This window comes from Salvia hispanica, chromosome 1, assembly GCF_029641045.1.
Source record: "Salvia hispanica isolate PSC_SH4W2 chromosome 1, Shi_PSC_v1, whole genome shotgun sequence".
NCBI classification, from domain to species: Eukaryota; Viridiplantae; Streptophyta; class Magnoliopsida; order Lamiales; family Lamiaceae; genus Salvia; species Salvia hispanica.
In genome coordinates, this window is record NC_142692.1 from 60,397,757 (window position 1) to 60,419,154 (window position 21,398).

A 21,398-nucleotide genomic window follows, 5' to 3' on the forward strand; every position below is an offset into this window, starting at 1 on the left:
CTAACAAAATAGGCCTAGTGCTTTTATATAGGAGTATAAGTCGGTTTATTTTGCCGACTTTCAAATGCTAGATGATTCTAGTTAATTCTAACTACGTCAGTCATATTTAATTGCTAGTTAACATATTTTAATGTTTCACGATTTCACCATAATATCATCAAAGTCGGTGGCGTCTTTTTTTCAATATCTTCCACTTAGTCTCACAGACATACACTACAAAAACAGCGGCCGCTTGCGAGCACAATGGTGCTAGCAAAACTGTATTAAAGTGCTCGCAACAGTCAAATTTGCTATCAGATTTCGAGCACTAACTCTGCTAGCTATAGCGCTAGTAGCAAATTTGATAGCAGTTTTTCTAGCAGAAGTTCTTTCCTGACCACCTTTTTGCTCGCAAATGGGCGATGTTGACCAAGCTATATAAGTGCTTGCAAAATTGCTAGCTCCTCCATTTTGCTCGTAAATTTTCTATCACCTCCATTGTGCTATTAAGTTTTCTAGCACCTCCCTTGTACTCGCAAATTTTAGACTATTTAATTTCAGCTCTTTTTGCGACCACAATGGTGCTAGTAATTAGCATTCAGAATATATTTTTTATTTGTAAATTAGCATATTCATCATCATAAATTCTAATATTAATTTTTTTCAAATTATTATCTGGATATTTTATTAAATAAAAATAATAATGAAACGAGAATGAAGAGTCATCAAAATTCAAAACTTACATAAAATTAATACTCCCTCTGTCCCATTTTAGGATTCTCGGTTTACCATTTTTGGATGTTCCACTTTAGGAGTTCCGATTAGAATATTCCATAAATAGTATTAGACCCCACATTCCACTAACCTTTTTCCACTCACATTTTATTATAAAACTAATATAAAAAAATATGACCCACATTTCACTATATTTTTTCACCAACTTTCCTTTACATATCTTAAAACTCATGTCGAACCCAACTGAGACTCATAAAGTGGGACGGAGAGAGTAAGATTGTTTTACACTAAGTTTTTACTCATTCTATTAACCTTTTCACTAAGGGTAAACAATTGTTCTAATACCCTCTCATTTTCTTTCGCAAATTCCGCGCGTAACTCCACATTTTGCCTCTCCAGCTCCGCGAGCAACGCCGCATTTTGCCTCTCTGGCTCCGCGAGCGACTCCTCATTTTGCTTCTCCAGCACCGCACGCGACGCCTCATTTTGCTGCTCCAACTCCTCGCGCACCTCAATAGTGATTTGCTCTCGCATTGCTTGTAACTCTTCCTTGCTAACGCCCGAGCCCCAGTGGACGAACTACTAGCATTTGGGAAATAAATGTTTGTTGCCTGTCCGGTTCCGGGAATTTGCTGTCCCAAAATTTAAAATCAATATCAACTTAGAAGAAGAAAACAGAAAGGATCAGAACCCCCTCGTTTGCAGAACTACATGATACAAAATCAATCAAGATACAAGATTCATATCATGTATAATAAGACTTCAAACCAATGCATGTACATGCTATATACGGTCTATTCCAACCAGCGTATGACCCTGCAACTCTATAGAAAGTAATACATAGCTGTCAAATTCAATCAGAAATGGTGCTAAAGAAATTTATATGCTACTCTCATAAATCAAAGAGCAAAAAAGACATTTTAAAATAGGAAATGAGAAGATGGTGAGATTTCCAAACTACTGCACCTCTTATTTCAACAGTTATGATATCAATAATAATCATCAGATTTGTATATATATACACACTCACATATATGCTCATAATCATCAGTTCACTCCTTCATAACAAACCTTTTATTTCAACTGTAATTATACCCTAATTATACCAGATGGTAAATCCCCTTCAACACTACCTTGGTTTTTCATGAAATGCTCACATAGAATCAATCATGGAAGCATAGCATACCATAGATGCAAGGCAGTCCCCATTTTCTTCATTTAAAATCCCAAAGATGCAAGACCAAAAATGCTTGATATCTTATTTAATTTCATATTTTGGGTGATCATCAAAGGATCAAGTGACTATCATAGTCACTACTACTACCATCATATTCATATTTACTATTAATCATACTAAAGATATTTACTTCCAGCAGCTGTCACTCAAAAATTAATTATAGATAAATAAATTTGTAAGCAAATTAATTTTAAATTACCATTTTTTCTATGGTGCGCTGCGAACACAACCCTGCCTCTTAGCGTGTGAACCCTTTTATAAAATTCTACAAATTTAGGCATCTTCGCATTATTCTCTTTAATCTGCAAGCAGTATTCAAAATGATTAACAATAATTAAAAAATGAACAAGTTAAACTACAAAATGTTATGTTTACCATCTTTTCCATAGTCACGTCAAATGAAACACATCCGTTACCATGTGTGCCAGGGGCTTTCTCATATCCTTGTTTACGGTTTTTCGAGCTTCTCTCGGAAACCTTGATAGACTCAACCGTCTTCCACGCTTTAGTATAACCATCCCACAATGCATCTGTGAAGTAAGCAGACTTTCTTTTCCTATTTTTCAGTTTGTATACATGATCGCCATACTTACGCTTACATCTTTTATGAAAGGCACATTTGGCGAGATCTTGATTATAGTTCTCAATATTTGCATGTACCTGCAAAATAACATAAAAGAAAAGAAAAAAAGTTAGAACATATTAAATAAAATATATAAAAATTCTATAGACTACCTAACCAATGTTGGTAAAGAAAAGAATTTAGTTACATCAAGAAATTCTAAGCTACAATTAGAATATCAAGTAGGGGTGTCGAAACAGGTAGCGGGTATTGGGTACCCGCACTCCCAACCCGATACCCGTCGGGTATTGGGTATCCGCTACCCGATGGAAACGGGAAACGGGTAACGGGTCGGGATCGGATAATCATATTTTTGGTTTTGCGGGTATCGGATATACCCGATACCCGCTCGAGATACCCGATAATCCCGAAAATTATCCAATTTTAGTTTAGTATTTTGTAATTTTTTATTTTTAAATTATCCCCTTCATTGACTCAGATTTCAACATATATTTTTTTGTCTTTTTTCCTTTATTAAAAATAAAGTACGTATATTTTTAAGCATACAAATACCAATTGTGGTATACTATACATAAGCATATGTATTCTATTACTAATATATATACAGTAGCATACAGTAGCACATACATATACTTATTAATAGCATATGCATTATATATATATATATATATATATATATATAGTAGCATATGCTACACACACATATGCATTATATATACAGTGCATATACTACTTATTAAATTATGTTCGTTCAATGTCTAATGATTTCTGAAATTTTTATGCTTTTTTAGGATGCATTAAAATATTAACATTATTACGGATAACAATCAACAAGTTAAGGATAATTCAAATAATAAAAAGATTTACAAAAAAAATTATAATAACATATTCGGGTCGGGTCGGGTACCCGCCGTGTCAGGTGCGGGATACCCGACTCGGGTATCGGGTAATACTCGACACAATGCGGGGCGGGTATCGAGACAACAATTTCGGCCAAAATCAGGTGCGGGTACCCGCTGGTACCCGTTTCGACACCCCTATTATCAAGTAAAACCTTGACCATTCTTTACTCTAATGGTTTATAGTTTGTACAATTACTTTAAATTCTTGCCAATAGGATTCAATGCATGCATCATTAAGAGTTGCTTGTGAGAATACGTTTGGGTGTACTATATTCTGAAAAACTTCGTGCAATATGTTCGCCACGTCTTTGGAAGGGTACAATGTGCATATCAATATATAGATTGAAACTTTAAAATTTATAAAAAAAAATGTATAAAATTATCAACCCACTTACAATCCATCATCCCTAGATGAATGAATATACGACCATCTTGATCATGTGTAGGATGGTCCCTCAAGTATAATAATTTAGCCCACAACTTTGGAAAAATAACTAACAAATCAAAGTTTTACCTTTCAATAATTGAAAAATATCAAAATTTGATGAGCTTGTTTCCCCACATTTCTCTACTCCCAACTTTCAATGATTGGAAAATATCAAAATTTGATGAGCTTGTTTCCCCATATTTCTCTACTCCCAACTTCTATTTCACACACAATATAAATAAAAAAAGCAAAATCAAGATTCTTGTGTTAAAATACTCTCTTCTTTTCCTTTACTGCACACTCTATCTATTGCTCTGCGAACTTGCCATTCATGTAAGGGTTTAGAGCTGTAATGTAAGGATGGGCGTGTGGGAAAGGTAACAAATGAGAAAGAAGAAAGTAGATCTAGATAAGAATTAAAGTTTTGCTAGCACTTATTCATGCTCGCTAAATTGCTAGCACATATATATTTTGCATTGTTTTGCTAGCACCGTTTGCTCGAAAATTTGTGAGCATTAAATCTGTGCTCGCAAAGCCCCTCGTTTTATTCCCCCTCCAGAAATGGGTCGTTGTTTGCATTTTTGCTCGGTTTTTGATCTGCGAGCACCGTGGTGTGCTAGAAAATAATTGGTAGCAAATGGGCACTTTTTTTGTAGTGCTACAAGTTTAGTACAATTTGAAAAAAGTTTAAACATACCTATTCAATTAGAAATAACAATATCAATATGTAACAAAAAATGGGCGCTTTTTTTTTGTAGTGCTACAAGTTTAGTACAATTTGAAAAAGTTTAAACATACCTATTCAATTAGAAATAACAATATGAATATGTATCAAAAAAAGATAAGCAAATCACATCGAATCCAATATTAACTTATTAAGCAATGACAATATAGGCAACTATATAAATACATGCTGTCACAGTAATTACCATGTATACAACAGTGCAGCTTCTTTGAAAGTCTTAATATTTTTTTATAATAAACATTTTGAGAGAGAGGATTATGAAGAAATTAGTGTTTCTAAGGAGATCTCGGCTACGGTTAAAGTTGAATATCAAGCTAGAATTATGTATAGAATCTACAGATTTTCTACTTAAGTAATTGAACTGGATTAGCTATTTAGGAGTGTATTAAAGTCCAAAAATACAACTAGAAGTAAATATCAAATGGATCAGTATTTGGTACTACGTATATGGAAGTTCATATATCATCACACAAACAAATCCACTAATTGCCAACAATTAAGTTCATTGAAGGAGCCATTTTATTAAACAAGTTGGAAATGAAAGAAGAAGAAAAGAAAAAGGATACCTGGTAGTAGCTGACGGTCGTAGAGAAGACAGCAGGCGGTTGTGCGTGAGAGGGCCGCGAGGGAGCCTCTTTGATTTTCCAATGTCGCCCATTCCGAACAAAGTGTAATTGCTCGAGAAGTTAACCTCTTTGATTTTCCAAAAATCATTCCACCAAAATGAATTCGAAATAGATTGATCTACTTCCTCCTCCATCTCAAGTTGAGAATAAATCTGATGTGGGAATGGTATTATTATAAATCTGCGAATTTATTTAGACTTTTGTGTTTTTTCTCAAGTTGGCGGCGGAAGAGGAGGAGATGAAAATTAGGGCTCCATGTGTTTTTTTCCTTTTTTCTGATTTCATGTTTTTAATGTGGTACTCCACTTATTATAATGGCATAATTTAAAATGTCTCGACCATATCTGTCTATTGCAATTTTATGGTTGACCACTAGGGGTGGCAAATCGTGCGTGTCGGGTCGTTATCGTGTCGACACGATAACGACACGAACACGATAACAACAAACACGAACACGACCCGTTAAGAAAACCTCAAACACGAACACGAACACGACCCGCTACCCTCAGACACGAACACGACACGAACACGACACGAACCCATTAACGACACGAATTGTTTCGGGTCAACACGACACGAACACGACACGAACCCATTAATGACACGAAAATAAGTATTGAAAAATGAAAATAATAAGAATAATAATATTAAAATATTATGTGTTAATAAGAATAATAATATTAAAATATTATTTGTTAACGGATAACACGAACACGACACGAACACGACACGAACACGCATTGTTAACGGATAACACGAACCCGACACGAACACGACACGAACACGACACGAAATTTTCGTGTCCTTAATGGGTCGACCCGATAAGGACACGAACACGATAAGCTCTGACCCAAACCCATTAATTTCGTGCCGGTTCGTGTCGTGTTATCGTGTCGTGTCAAAAATTGCCAGCCCTATTGACCATACGGTGTGATTTTTATGTAATCATAAGACTTCACCAATAATCTGCTTTTTTGGTAATTTTATACGATTATCTTTTTCACAAAATATTACTAAAATAATGTTTTTTTTTATTATGGTTTTTTTTTATTATTTGAACTCCAATCTGTAGTGGATTCAATCTAAATGAATAGGCGGAAGATATAAAGAAATACTCCCACCACTACACAAAAAAAATAAATAAATAAATATCTTTTAAAGACATAAAAATTGTGTCAATCAATACCCAAGCTCATTCATATACAGTGCAATCCTCTCAACAAAGGATGAAAGAGTAGCAAATAATCAAATTTGTTGCTTTTATATAATTTTCAATGTCTTTCGATTCTTGATTGATGAAGGCTGAGTATGCTTGAAGTTTGTATAAACCATACTACTTTCAAGAATGATATGATCTTTCTTTGATGGCTGAAATTGAGATTCTTGAATTAGCCCTGTGATAAGCGCAAACTCTTTTCCCGTGAATTTAATTTGTTTGCCGGCAATTTGAAACCAATGTTCGTTTAATGGGATTTCAGGCCCCTTAATATCTCGGTATAGCAAAGGGGTGTAAGAGCACCTATGAGTACTCATCTCTACTACAATCTAGCATGTGCCCTAAAGCACCACCTTTAACAGCATTTAGGGTTTGATCACTCCCTACCGCTTTAAGTGTATTTATAATGTCCACTGCAGTCGAGGAAACGGGAAAAGTAATAAGTATCATTCATTAATGAACTGTTCTCCTTCCATGTGAAGGAAGCCTACAAACATGAATCAAAATTCAATACCTCTTTAATCACTGTAACTAAAATTATTTTTTATACATAAAACTACTCGAATAATGAAATAATGGAAGATTTAACTATCAGATTATAGGTGTAATCACCATAATCTACTCAAATTATTTTTGCTACATAAAATTATTCTAATAATGGAATAGTGGAAGATTTTACTAGATGTCAACACTAGAAGTTTCAATTCGAACCAACTCGACCGTGCCGGACTCTCCAGCGAGTTGTTACATGCAGTATATAAATCATACATTAAATCAGCAATACACGCAAGATATATATAATCGAGTATTTTATCTTCCCCTTGATTGGATACCGAATTAGCAGTTTCCATTGGAATTTGAGTTGGGATTTGAGTTGCTAGAGATTCAATTAGGTTTTTGCCTATCAGTGGTACTCCAGAATCGATTACAAAAACACATACGAAAGGAATTTTATTAATTACAACAACAGTGTACAAAACACTAATAAACAACACGATGGTGTACACAACATCAACACAACACTACGACTCTTGGAGGACACACTTCACAAGACACTCGAGGACACACCTCTAACTCGATAAGGACACACCTCACCCACCACTAAAAATAAATGTTGTTTTGCAAGCACCAAAGTGCTTGCAAATAAGCATATATGCTCGCAAAATGTCATTTTGCAAGCACTTAGCGAGTAGAAAGGGTGCTACCATTTGGCTCGTCGCAAAAGTTGCGAGAACATTAGCAAGCACATGCTGAAAAATTTACAAGCACATTGACTAGTGCTCGCAAAATGGCTTGCAAAATCTGGTAGTCGAATTAGAACATTGCATGCATTTTTCGCAATACTTCCTCAATGTTTTCGCCAAATTCAACTTCGGCAAGCATTCTATTGTGCTCGCAATTAATTCCATTTTCATTTTGCAAGTACCGTTGTGCTTGTTGTTCAACATCTATTTGAAAATATTTTCCTATTAAATTTTTGTAATTTTTTTAAAATTAATATTAGGATTTATTTTTTCAAATCATAGTATGAAATAGCTCAATTGAATGAGAAAATTCAAATTTTACATAGATACAAAATATTGTTTTATACTTTAATTTAAATCCTACTAGCTCCCACAATTTAGTTCAAATACCACTAGCTCCCAAAATTTAGTTCAAATACTACTAGCAACTTCTTCTAGACTCTTGAACTTGCTGACTGAGGACCTTTACTAGCTCCCGCAATTCTTCGATCTCTTGATGCAATGGCTATACTCGTCGCTCGAGAAGCTTATCAACCTCAGTGCTAAGGCCAGACAAGCCGGAAGATGCAGAGCCCGCAGCTGAGTTGGTAGCAAATGGAAAATACAAGCTTGTCGCTTGCCCTGCTCCAAAACTTTCCTTTTCTTAACCCTCCTAAAAAGCTCGAGAAAGATTGCATCGTAATCTGATCTTCCCCTTCAGCACGCGCAACACTTCAGTCCTTGCCAAAACTCTCTCCTTTAAACAAACAAACAAATGTACAATAGCAAGCAATTAATAAAAGATAATAAGCTATCTTCCCCTTCAGCACGCAACACTTCAGCCCTTGCCAAAACTATCTCCTTTAAACAAACAAACAAATTACAATAGCAAGCAATTAATAAAAGATAATAAGCTAAACAGGTTTTATAATGTCAATAAAATTCACTGAAACAACCATAGCTTAATAAATCAGTAATCTGCAATTTCATGGCATTCAATACAAATGACAAAACAAATCTAATGAGATCTCAAGAACTGAGAGTATAACACATCAATTCACCTAAATTGAAACAGGAAAGAAGTAAAACTCAAGCAAGTCAGGCATCACATTTATCAACTAAATCATCATGCATCTAGAAGAATCCTATTAATTCTATCTACAAAGAAGTAAAATTTCCATAGATCCACCTACTCTTAACTAAAAAAAACATCTAGTAGTAGAGATTTTGAGGGTCTAAAGTTGCATCTCATTTATCAACCTAATCATCAGGCATCCAATTCAAAATTTCAAAGCCTCGACTTTTTCTTTCCACACGACAATCTCAAATTCTCAATCATATGCAAAGGGATAGTCGAATAAATGGAACATAGAAGCATGCTAATTTGAATTACCTCATTAACTCTCGCTTAGGAAACTGTACCGTGAAAGGAAATTACCTCAATTTCTTTGGCTTCTTGTGAACAAATCTCATGTGAATCCTTTAGCCTATGAGTCTTGATAAATATGTCCCGAAATGGAGGGAGCTTTCCCTTGGTCTCTTTAGCCTGCAAACAATTTTAATAAAAAATTTACAATAATAAAAAATGTAAACAAGTGACACCGGAAAATACAATTCTTACCATTTTTTTAGCTATCACATCAAATGCAACACAGCCATTAGCATGTGTGCCAAGAGCCTTCTTTTCCCTGTCTGCGATTGTTCGAACATCTTTTGGAAGCCTTTATAGCATTAGCCGTATTCCATGCTTTACAATATTCATTCCATACGACCTCAGGGAAGCAGGTTGGTTTCTTGTTTTTCTTTCACATTTTGCTGATACAATCAGCATACCTGAAACAGTGCAGTTTCTTTGAAAGTATTAATAAAATTTTTTATAATAAACATTTTGAGAGAGAGGATTATGAAGAAATTAGTGTTTGTAAGGAGATCACAGCTACGGTTAAAGTTGAATATCAAGCTAGAATTCTGTATAGAATCTACAGATTTTCTACTTATAAGTAATTGAACTGGATTAGTTATTTAGGAGTGTATTAAAGTTCAAATACAACTAGAAGTAAATATCAAATGGATCAGCTATTTGGTACTACGTATACGGAAGTTCATATATCATCAGACAAACAAATCCACTAATTGCCAACAATTAAGTTCATTGAAGGAGCCATTTTATTAAACAAGTTGGAAATGAAAGAAAAGGATACCTGGTAGTAGCTGACGCAGGAGAGGGAGCCTCTTTGATTTTCCAATGCCGCCCATTGTGTAATTGCTCGAGAAGTTAACCTCTTTGATTTTCCGAAAATCATTCCACCAAAATGAATTCTTGAGGAAATAGATTGGTCTACTTCCTCCTCCATCTCAAGTTGAGAAAAATCTGATGTGGGAATGGAATATTATAAATCTGCGAATTTATTTTTAGATTTTTGTGTTTTTTCTCAAGTTGGCGGCGGAAGAGGAGGAGATGAAAATTAGGGCTCCATGTGTTTTTTTCTTTTTTCTGATTTCATGTTTTTAATGTAGTACTCCCATTATTATAATGGCATAATTTAAAATGTCTCGGGAGAAATAGTCTTATCTGTCCATTGCAATTTATTCACATAGTAGTCCATATTTTATGGTTGACTACACGGTGTGATTTTTATGTAAGCATAACATTTCACTAATAATCTACTCTCTCCGTTTTATAGTAATAGAGTCACTTTGTCATTTTAGTTCATTCCCTAGTAATAGAGTCATTTCCCTCTTTAGTAAAATTCAACACAGTTTTCCACCCCTACTTTTTTCTCTCTTACTTTTTTCTTTCTTCATCTCTCTATCTTTTTAATTTTCCACTTTATTCTCCTTTTACTTAACTCACCAACACAATTTTTCTTAATCTCCATACCGAAAACAAACACCTCCATTACTATGGAATGGAGGAAGTACTTTTTTAGTAATTTTATATGATTATCTTTTTCACAAAATATTACTAATAATGTTTTTTTATTATGTGTTTTTGTGATTATTTGAACTCCAATCAATAGGATGGAGGATTCAATCTAAATAAATAGGCGGAAGATATAAAGAAATACTCCCTCCACTGCAACAAATAATAATAATAATAATAATAATAATAATAATAATAATTTTTTAATGACATAAAAATTGATACGCAATTACTAGCGTTTCAAAAATTTTAAAAATAACCATCATTTAGGTAGGACGGAAAAAAAAAGCGTCTTTGCGTTGAGGGCAAATTATCTTAACCTTTAATTTTTAGGACGCTTTTATTTGTATCCTCTAATTTTAGTTGGAATACTAACAATAAGGACACTTTGAAAAACATTGGTAGTATAATTAGATATACAAATTTGCGTTCATAATAGGAATATGTTTTTTTTTTTTTTTTTCTGTTTTGAGATAGTATAGAATATAGGTTCCTAAAATAGGCACTTTTTTTAATTTCATAAATGGGGAGGGTCCACAAAAAATAATCATTTATGGATTGGTAAAGTAAGATAGATGTGGAGAAAACGCCTATAAAGTAAGAGAGAATGAGGAAACGTGGGTAAGTATGGAGAGGATAAAAAATTGTAAAGTATGAGAACAACTTTCCATTTTCAAAAATTGGGTTATTTTTTATGGTAAAATGGAACTATTTTCATGGACAGATAGTAAAAAATGAACACATGTAGCTGAGTCGTATTCCTTTTTTAGTTGTCTCACTGTAGCTGAGTCATTTCCTCTCTTTTTTTGGCAAAAGGTACTTTATTCTCTCTTCATCTCTCTACCATTTTCCTTTCTACTTTATTATCTTTTTATATAACTCATTTAAAACATTTTTTCTTAAATTCTGTGCCGAAAAAAAATGTCTCTACTATAGAGGGACGGAGGGAGTACCATGTACGCGTTTTTAAAAATGAATTTAGCAAACGTTTTTTATAGTTCTTATTTTATACGCGAGATGGAAACTGCATATATAGATTTCCTAACTATTTAATTACTTGTTCAATTACTTGTTTAGATCATAATTTCACAAACATAAAGAGAGACTACATTACATAAATTATGTAGTACGTACTACTCCCCCCGTTCTATTTTAGGAGCCCCGGTTGAGTTCGGCATGAGCTTTAAGAAATATAAAGGAAAGTTGGTGAAAAAAGATAGTAGAAAGTGGGTTCTACTTTTATATATTAATTTTATAATAAAATGTGAGTGGAAAAATGTGAGTGGAATGTAAGGACTATTACCAATTATGGAATATTCCAGCCGAGACTTCTAAAGTGTGGGATACCCAAAAGTAGTAAATCGAGACTTCTAAAGTGAGACGGATGAAGTAGTATTTTTTTAAGGAATTCAAAATTTACTCTTTCGGATGTATGTAATGAGTGAATTAGTCAAATAACAATGTAATATAATATCAAAATAGTAAATAAAAGTAATTTTCATTTTAATGTAAGTTTGTTTAATGTCTCTTTTTATGTATAAAATAAAAACAATTTAAATAACATTTAGTATTAAAGAGAGATTTTTTATTTAAAAGAAAATTAAAGTTTGCTACTATTCAATTGCTTTTTGATACAAACAACATAGTTTCATGAAGGTAAAAAAACATAAAATCAGAAAACTAATCCAAAAAATCAAACTTTAACAATATGGATTGGCAATTAGACCATCTCCAAAGCCAACTATGCAACCAAGCAGCTATGTTTTTCTAGCTCTTTACCATAAAGTAGATACGTAAAAGTGTTGATTTTGCCAAAACAAAATAGAAATGATAAATTAACTCGGGAAACAAAAATTTATGGTTCACTTAACCCGCGACGGGAACAAAATGGATGGAGTATATTTTTTAAGGATGAAAAGAATACATAAGAGTATACTTTTAACCAGCGGCGGAACCAGCTCAGGCCAAGCCACCGCTCCAGTGGGGGCTTGACCAGCACCGGACCCTTGCTGCCATGGATGCCCTCCGAAGTATTGTGAGTTTGTCTCTGAGATGGAAATATAAAGATGAAGAAGAAGGGGCTTGAGATTTTGGGAAACTGTGAAGAAATTATGAAAGTAAGTTAGAGAGAACAGTCTATAGCAGAGGCTATATTAGGTAATAGGACTACTATTCTAATACAATTTCTAGTACTATTATAATAAGGAGTGAACTACATAAAAAGTTCCTAACATTTCCATTTGTTCCACTGCAGGCCTCTAGAGAAAAAAATACCCCCACATAACCCTACCCTTTTACATAATCACAAATCGTATTTTTTCAGTCTATATTACCCTTAAGCCCTAAAAGGGCATTCCGGCCATTTCAGCTCACCGTCTAACATTGGCAGCCTGCATGCGCTGCGCCATCTACTTTCATGACGCGAGCGATTGGACGTATTGTGCAGTGCCATTTCGTCTTCTTCACTCCACATATATACACTTAGAGTGAGAATTTGAAATCATTCTAAAATATTCACAATTTTCGGCTCTACAATTTACAATCTTTCCCTTCATACCACTTCACTCCAATTTACAATCTTTCCTTCCATACCACTTCACTCCCATCTACCTACTCAGACTCAGTATCTGTTGTAAACCCTCCCTTCGTCCTTCAAGTCTCTTGCATGAATGGCGCCAAAACGGAAGCGAGGTGGGTCCGCCGGAGCATTCTCCTCTTGAAATGGGGGTCGGCGTAAAAACCTCGCGCACCTTCGCCATCGCCATCGCCAATGCCAACACCATCGACATCGCGTTCATCATCGCCTGCGCCGCCGCCGCGTAGACATGGACCTGAGGTTATCGATGTGGATAAAGAGACTTGGGATGTCCGAATCCTGAACTGGAATTTTTCTATCCCGAAGAAGAATACAGTAAGTTTGAGTTCAAAATCGCAATTTAAAATTTCACTCTGAGTTTGTGATTTAGGGTTCCGAAATTTCAAAATTTTGGTAATTTAGATCCATATCCGATTTATGTTAGTTAGGTTAGGTTATTTAATGTTGTCTGATGTTGTCACAAGTTTAATTTTGTCTGATTTTTATTAATGGAAAATCTTAACAGAGGAGGCTCCTGGGAAGTTTTCGGTTGCTTTCCATCATGGTGGTTCGTTCTTCGAAACCAAAGATAAGAAGAAGTATGTTGGTGGTTATTTGACTTTCTTCGACGACTGCGACATTAACCAGTTCAAGCTGATAGACTTTTCTAGTATGGTACTTAAGTTTAGGTATGATAGGAAGACAATATGCGAGTTTTATTGCTATCATCCAAAGTATAGTCCTGGCTGTGAGGACAAAGTAATAGGAGGTCCATTGATACCCATTGTTGACGATGGACACCCCATCGAATTCCTCAAGGTTGCTGCAACTAGCACATAGCTAGTTCACATATATGTTTTGGAGATAACCTGGGCTGCTGCTATATTGAAAAAGATGAAAGAGGAAGCGCAAGCGCTTCTCAAATTCAAGACGCTGAAATCCACAGGAGTTATTATTGAAGAGATTGAAGAAGCTGAAGCTCAACCAACTGTCCCAAAGCTTCCCTAGAGGAAGAGGATGCAAGAGTAGGATGTAGTAAACAATAAGTCTTTGATGATTGGGTGGTATGATAAGGATGTTGAGTTCAATGAATATCTTGTAAAAAGTCTAGAAGATGTTCGTGCTAAGTGGAAAAGAGACGACGAGGTAGCACGTCAAAATTTGGAGAAAGCCTTTGCAGATTTATCCTCCGAAGCAGTAGTATCCGAAGCCATACCATCCGAAGCAGTACCATCCGAAGCCCCACTCTCTGATGCTACACCATCCGAAGCAGTACCATCTGAAGCCCCACTCTCTGATGCTATACCAGCAATGTCTTCGGTCGAAGTGATGGCAGCCGTTGGAGAATCAGTAACATAAGCTGTTAAAGCTATACCACAAACAATACCAGTTGTTGTTGAACCTATGGCAGATGTTGGACAAGTTGGAGGAGAAGACCTCCATGCACACGTGCAAGAGGTAATTAGTTGTGATATTAAATGATTCATATCATAGTACCCCGTTTGTGATTTGTGATTTACAATGATCGATGTTAGTAACCTGTTTGTCAGTTGTGATTTCCATAAATGATGTAGTACCCCATTTGTTATTTAGTATTTTTTTTTTTTTTTTGTTGAGCATGTGGACCCAGTGTTCCCTTCCCTCCATTTTTTGTTTACTTTTGTCAGTGTATTGATTCACTATTGTATTGCGTAGGATGTAATTGGTTCATCATTCCCTGAAGATGAAACTATGGGTGTAAATGTACTTGAAGAGGTGTACCAACCGGTGATGGACGGTGGGTGTGAACCACAAGCGGACATGCGGGTTGATAGTTCATTCCTCCTTATTCTTGAGGACATTACCCATGAACTGTTCAGGTCCGAAGTTCACACCTCTGTGCAAGAGTCAGCTCCAACTGGTGTAGTTTCAGAAGAAGACCAACCAACTGCAGGAGATGTACCCGATCAAGTTGGCCAAGATGATGTTTACTTTCCTTTGTTCGAGTATGTTCCAGACGGATGTCATCTGCATAATGAGGGATGTGAGACTGATGATGAGGATGATGAGGATGGGGTCGGGCATTTTATCTCCTTGGCAAGCATGTGTCGAGATGAGCAGCTATTTACATCTTATTACCAGTCCCTATGTCAGCGACAACCGGAACAGCAGCGGAGTGCGGATGCAGACACCGAACAACAAGGATCTGGAGAGCTGAATGGTAAGGGCAATGGAGGGCCAAAGAAACGCCGAAAGTACTCCCCTGTTGTGGAACAACGGAATTTGAAGAATAAAAACCCACTATGTGAGCAAGAAATAGTAGATGAGCTACAAGATCTACAAGATCTTGAAGATTTGGAAGGGTATAAAGTACAGTCTATTCAAGCTGATATTTTTAAAGATCGCGATTTCATCTATAAGGTCATGCGCCAGTATGCGATAATGAACAGACGACGTGTGGATGTCATTAAAAATGACGGGAAGAGACTCTGTGCCATTTGTAAAGGCAAGGCATGTGAATGGTATGTGTATGCAAGGAAGATCGAAACCCATAACAATATCGATTATGTGGTAATGAATATGCATAGAGATCATGCTCACACGTGCTCGCAAGTGTTGGAGCATAGATGGCTCACGTCCAAGTGGCTAGCTGCACGTTACATGTTGAAAATCAAAGCGAATCCCCACATGTCATTGGCAGCTATAGAGCAGTGTGTGGATGATGAGTTCGGGCTGAAAGTTGGTAGGATGAAGGCGTATCGCGCAAGAGACATGGCATTAGAAGGTATCTTTGGCAAGGCTGGACTCCAATACTGCCGATTGTTCTACTACATGTCAGAATTGGAATGGACACACCCTGATTCGAGTGTGCATTTACACTACGAGAACTTCAGGGATCCTGAATTGGTTGGTCCCAGATTCTTGAGGTTTTATTGTTGCCTCGGGCCTTTGAAATCTGGTTGGATGCGTTTCTGCCGTCCAATTATCTTCTTAGATGCGTGTTTCTTGAGAGGTATGTACATGGTCCAACTTATGACGGCGATGGGAATTGATCCAAACAACGGTGGGTGGCCTATTGGAAATGGTTGCTCGCCTACCTATCTGATCAACAAAAGGTATGAGTACTGTGATTTTAGTAGAAAGTGTATACTGTAATTGTGATTTTTTAAATAACAATACTTTAGTTGTGATTTGGCATATAGATGAATAGTTCGTTTATGATTATAGATTTTGTGTTGTTGTGGATTATACATGTGCTACTGGGTGTTGAGATTTTGTGGTTTATATGAGCAATGGGTGATGTGTGTGTTCCATGAATTTGGTAGGGTCTTGCAAAAGCCATCGTTGAGGATTTCCCACAGAGCGAGCATTGATTCTGTGTCCAGCATATATACAACAACTTCAAGAAGAGATTCATTGGGGAGAATTTTAAGGAAATATTGTGGGAGCTTGCATCGAGTACAACCCACAAACAGTATGTAGAGCAGATGGACGCGTTGAGGATTATAAATCCCCAAGCACATCAATACCTGCTCGGTGTTGCTCCAAAAGAAAAATGGGTGAAGCATATTTCTCCTCACATGTTTGTTGTGATGTTATTCTCAACAATATCTGCAAGACCTTTAATTCGAAGATAGCAATTGCTCGACAGTTGGTCATTATAACCATGTTGGAGGAAATCCGGACGAGTCAAACGGAGAGGATTCAGATTAGACACCAGTGGGTCAAGACATACGATCACGCACTGCCTCCCGTTGTCAAAGAGATTGTGGATAAGTTGTACGTGAGGGCTTCTTCTTGGAGAGCAACATGGAATGGAGAGGATTCGTACCAGGTGACGGGACGTCTGGCCAGTATGTAGTCAACATGCGTGATTTTACATGCTCGTGCAGATCATGGCAGTTGATTGGGATCCCATGCACTCATGCTATCGCGGCAATCAACAAAAATGGGAAGGATGTAGCAGACTATGTCTCCCGATATTATTTACGGTCACAATGTCGATTCTGTACGAGAATGTCTTGTACCCAATCAATGGGATGGATAATTGGCCCAAGACTTCTAACGTTGGATTTGAACTGGCGCTAAGGACAAAGAGACAGCGTAGACGGCTAAAGAAAGTGAGGCGTGAAGAGCCCCAGGTTCGTCATCACGAGGATGGATTTGAGTCACTACGAAGAACCTTTATACTCAGATATCGTCGGTGCGGACAAGAAGGTCATAACAGGAAGACATGCACCAATGATCCCCGTGTAGATGCTCGAACTGAAGTAGGACATAGTTCACAGCCCAGTGAGCCCAGTGAGCCAGCCACGGCGGATGGTGGTGACAGAGTTCAAAACCAAGAGGTACTCTTCAGTACGATTATATGAATTCCCTACCTGTTGGTTAGTATTTTAATGGTTTGTTTGTTACAGATAGGGATGTCAATGTAGCCCGCAACCCGTGGGCCGGCCCGAATAACTCGCCAAATTTACAGGGTTAGGGTTGAAAATTTATAGCCCGATAAAATTACAGCCCGACTAGCCCGCACCCGATTAGCCCGCAACCCGTTAGGGCCAGACCCGAAACCCGATGGGCTGGCCCGGAAACCCGATAAAATTTCTATCGTTCTATTTGTTTGACTCTAATTCGACACTTCATTGGTTATTTTATGATAGAGATTACTAAAATAATAACTTTCAATTTTATATATTAAATATATAAATTATATATTAAATTTTTATTAACATAATAATAATGATAGATATATAAATTAGAAACTTCAAATTCACCAAAAATATATTTAAATTTCTAAAACATGCTTTAAAATTTCTTGATGTTTATGTTTTATTTTGCATAAATCTCAAATATTAGTATATGATCGTGTTTATGTTTGAGTTTAAGCATATATCTCAAATATATCATAATTAAATATTTTACATTTTATAAATATAACTAATTTTCACCATTATTTATTGGATTGATCGCATGTTAATTTTATCGGTAGCAACTCGATTAGCTCGCTGGGCTAGCCCGAAACCCGACTTTTAGGGTTAGGGTTGAACTTTTATAATCCGAAAGAAATCACAACCCGATTAGCCCGCATCCGATTGACCCGCAATCTGAATAGGGTTGGCCCAAAACCCGGTGGGCTGGCCCGATTGACATCCCTAGTTACAGACCAATCGGCCTCGTCGGGGACGACCTAGCACACGGGTAAGGCAGCTAAACCAAGAGGTAGTATTCAGAATCAATTTATCACTTTTCATTGGTGTTGTTTGTTGTAGACCAATCCCTCAGGTCCAATGGTTGGCACACGTCGGACCAGGACCAGGACTCAACCGCAACGTTGTGGCCGTCGCGGGGATCAGGATTGAATAATCGTGGTGATGGTATTTGTAAATGTTGGTAACATGAAAAGTCAAAACAGTGGTTATGGTTTTTGTTATGTGGTTATGGATTTTGTTAGTGTTGGGAACATGAAAACTCAAAACAATGATGTTGGTTTTTGTTAGAGTTGAAGCCTATTTTTTGTCAAACAATTAAGCTGGATATTATATTATGGGTATGGTAGGGTGCATGGGAAGGCAAGGCCATTGTATGTAGTTAACTGCCTTTTTATGGGAAAACATTATGACAATGTTTTTGTCTATGCTCCTATATGTAGTTGTAGTTAAGCTGGATATTAACAACTGCATTTTTTGTGTGTATGAAGACTATACTACTTTTGTGTATGCATATGGTTGTTGTACTGTACGTCGAGATTAGTTTAGTAAATTCATTCGTGTTCAACAAAAGATTTTGTACATCGGGTGTTATTCAACAAAAGGTTTTGTAACGTGGGTTGTTATTCAACAAAACGTTTTGTACGTCGGGCGTTATTTACAAAAACGTTTTGTACTTAATTCGACAATATTTTACTAACTTCATTCTTGTTCGATAAAAGTGTAGTGTCACTTATACGTAGAACTTACACTGGATAATCAAAGAGTTTTAATACTAAAAAAATCCCTCTTCATACACGAGTTGAAGAAGAAAAGTGTTACCATTACATTAGGAAAATAATGACAACGCATAACAACAAAATTACAATCTTCATATTTCGGGACATTTTGGTGGTTTTAACAATTTCTAACTGAAGACCTACACACTCTTCAGTCTTCCTGCTCAAATTTAACCTCAGCTCGTCACATTCCTCACTTTTCATGCGCAATTTATCTTCAAGAACACCTTCCACAATATTCTTGCATCGGGAGTTGTTCTTCAAACTCATCTCGTTCGACCTTGATTGTTTGGAAGTAAGTGTCTTGACTTGGCGATAGACCCGTATCAAACCAACGAAAGAATCTGCAATCATCTTCCTTCCATATTGGACAATGATAGTAACGTCGATTAGGATTAGCATCTGTCCTAGATATCACTAACTCAGCCTCAAGATCATAATTACAGTTCACAATCTCTCGACGAGGCCAATTCCAGTTGAAACTTGACCCATAAGATTGAGAACTAGACGAAGACATTGCAACAATGATCCGAATTGATTCAATCAAAACAAAAAAATCAGCAAAATTCCCAAAAATTAGAACGACACAACCTAACACAGATAAACCCTAACCCTAAATTGAACTAAACACACAATAAACATCCAACATTTTACCGGTACACATAAACCCTAAATTGAACTAAACACAACCAAAATCAGCCGCAGGAACACACAAAAACCATCCTACATTTTACCGGTCACAGTGGAACTTACCTAAATTGCGATGTACGTTTACGTTTACTGCGATATGGATGAATGAGTGAGTAAATGACGGTAGGTTTACGGCAATATGAAATATCGTCGAGAGAAGGAGTAAACGACGATAGGGGTCAGTAGAGGGAAATAATTTTGTAGTGTGAGAAACGAAAATGTTTTCTAAGTGTGAGAAATTATGAATCCTACCAGTTGTATATCGTCGGAAATTTCAAATATGATGACATTGTAGAGTGTAGGTCTGCTGCAAGACAGTCGAGTAGGTGTATAGCTTTTTATAAATTGACTAAAATGCCCCGGAAGCCATTTGGGCATTTTGGTCCGAAAAATGGCTACAAATATCCGATTTGTGATTATGTAAAGGGGTAGGGTTATGTGGAGGTATTTTTTTCCCTAGGAGCCTGCAGTGGAACAAATGGAAACGTTATGGACTTTTTATTTAGTTTACTCTATAATAAGATCAAATCAATTGCGCACTTCCTATTCAAACGTAAAAACAATAACAATAGCTTTCATTTACAAACTCATATTTTATTAAAATAAAATTACACATGTGCTTATTTTTTTAATTAAGTCAATGATCAAATATTTAAGGGAGTAAACTGAGACTTGATATTTTATTTATTTATTCAATCTAAAACTATATACTACCTCTGTCTCCCAAATATTGACACACTTTGACCCGGCACGGATTTTAAGAAATGTAATGGAAAGTGAGTTGAAAAAGTTGGTGGGATATGGTCCTACTTTTAAAGTATTAGTTTTATAATAAAATGTGAGTAATAATGAGTTAGTGGAATATGAGGTCCACTACCAAAAATGGTAAAAAGTGAAGTGTGTCAAACTTTCATGGACGGACCGAAATGGTAAAGTATGTCAAACTTTCAGAGACGGAGGTAGTACTTGCTAATTATAATAGTGATTTATTTATTTATTTATTCAATCAAAAATTATATAGGAGTACTTATTCATTATGATAGTGATATGTGAATTGTAATTTAATTTATTATTTTAGAATTATGTAAGGAACTTAGTTTTTAATTTGTGAATCATGAATTTGAAAATGAAGAATTATTGGATTTTTGTTTACTACAGTTGTTATCTTGTCTCTAAAAATAGAAGCTTTTAAAACGGTACAGGTTTTAATGCTAAATTGATAAAGTAAGAGAGAGATGGAAAGAAAGTGTGTTAGTGGAAAATGAGTCTCACCTTTATAGAGAGAGAAATTTCCTAAAATTAAAAATTTTCTATTTCTTGCAAACGAATCAAAAGGAAAGAATTTCTATTTTTAGGGGACGGATGGAATATAAATATATTATACGGAGTATATAAAATTAAATAGAGAGTATTTTATTAAGTAAAAATATATTATACGGAGTATATAAAATTAAATATATTTCTGGTTCCACCAATTGTGCACGTAAGAACCTCGTCGGTAGCATTTGCGAGCACAAGGCTAAAGTATTTCCAGCACAATTGTATGCTCGTTATATGGTGAACAGTCGTGGT

The 21,398-nt window shown here is 36.0% G+C and overlaps 2 long non-coding RNA genes across 4 annotated transcripts; both read right to left on the reverse strand.

Moving 5' to 3' along the window:
- Positions 1 to 701: 701 nt before the first annotated feature.
- LOC148934286 (uncharacterized) lies at positions 702 to 5,495 on the reverse strand. Its single transcript, XR_016128910.1, has 4 exons — positions 5,175 to 5,495; positions 2,327 to 2,611; positions 2,151 to 2,253; positions 702 to 1,346 (listed from the first exon to the last, which is right to left on the reverse strand). It is a non-coding gene; the product is annotated as an uncharacterized LOC148934286 (long non-coding RNA).
- A 2,496-nt stretch (positions 5,496 to 7,991) lies between these two features.
- LOC125219209 (uncharacterized) lies at positions 7,992 to 10,174 on the reverse strand. 3 transcript variants are annotated; one of them, XR_007176089.2, is made up of 4 exons: positions 9,875 to 10,174; positions 9,295 to 9,506; positions 9,112 to 9,219; positions 7,992 to 8,534 (listed from the first exon to the last, which is right to left on the reverse strand). It is a non-coding gene; the product is annotated as an uncharacterized LOC125219209 (long non-coding RNA). The 3 variants fall into 3 exon arrangements; XR_007176088.2 differs by having other exon boundaries at positions 7,992 to 8,430; positions 9,875 to 10,173; XR_016129114.1 differs by having other exon boundaries at positions 7,992 to 9,219; positions 9,875 to 10,173.
- Positions 10,175 to 21,398: the final 11,224 nt, after the last annotated feature.